The following is a 428-nucleotide window of genomic DNA, read 5'->3' on the forward strand; positions in this document are numbered from 1 at the left end:
GCCGCTCCCTCAGCCCCTCGCTCCCTCCACGGTGCTCACTCGAGCGGCTCCCTAGTCCCCATTTCCGGGCCGTTCCCGGCTCCCAGCCTCTCTCGGCCGGTTTCCGGGCCCCCCCAGTCCCATTTCCGGGGAACCCAGGCCGTCTCCACACTCCCCCACCTGCACTTCCGGCCCCCCACTTTCTCTCTTCCTAGACGCCCTCCAAGCTTCAAAAGCCCACTTCCGGGCCCCGGTCAGCCTCCCCCCCCCCGACCCGCCCGTCCTACCCGGATTCCGTGAAGGGCCTTCCTCATCGCGGGGGTCCGACGGGGCACCTGGCGACCCCCACTCCCGCCGGCCGGTCCCTCAGGCGGCGGTCTCCCTCGAGCGCCTCGCCCGTCAACCCCCGGCCGCTCCTTCCGCGACGCCGCCAGCGTCGCCGCCGCCGC

At 73.4% G+C, this 428-nt stretch overlaps 1 protein-coding gene across 3 annotated transcripts in view; it reads right to left on the reverse strand.

The window, feature by feature from the left end:
• Positions 1-428, reverse strand: part of Trip12 (thyroid hormone receptor interactor 12) — a 124,866-nt gene that overhangs the window by 123,231 nt on the left and 1,207 nt on the right. Inside the window, exon 1 of one of the 3 annotated variants that reach the window (XM_013027248.1) lies at positions 267-363. The exons of the other annotated variants lie outside the window; for them this stretch is intronic. The gene's annotated coding sequence lies outside the window, so the exon portion shown is untranslated. Of the gene's footprint in view, positions 1-266; positions 364-428 lie in introns of those variants that run through there. 3 annotated transcript variants of the gene reach the window in all.

The sequence above is a fragment of the Dipodomys ordii genome, unplaced genomic scaffold, assembly GCF_000151885.1.
Source record: "Dipodomys ordii isolate 6190 unplaced genomic scaffold, Dord_2.0 Scaffold1, whole genome shotgun sequence".
Lineage (NCBI taxonomy): Eukaryota > Metazoa > Chordata > Mammalia > Rodentia > Heteromyidae > Dipodomys > Dipodomys ordii.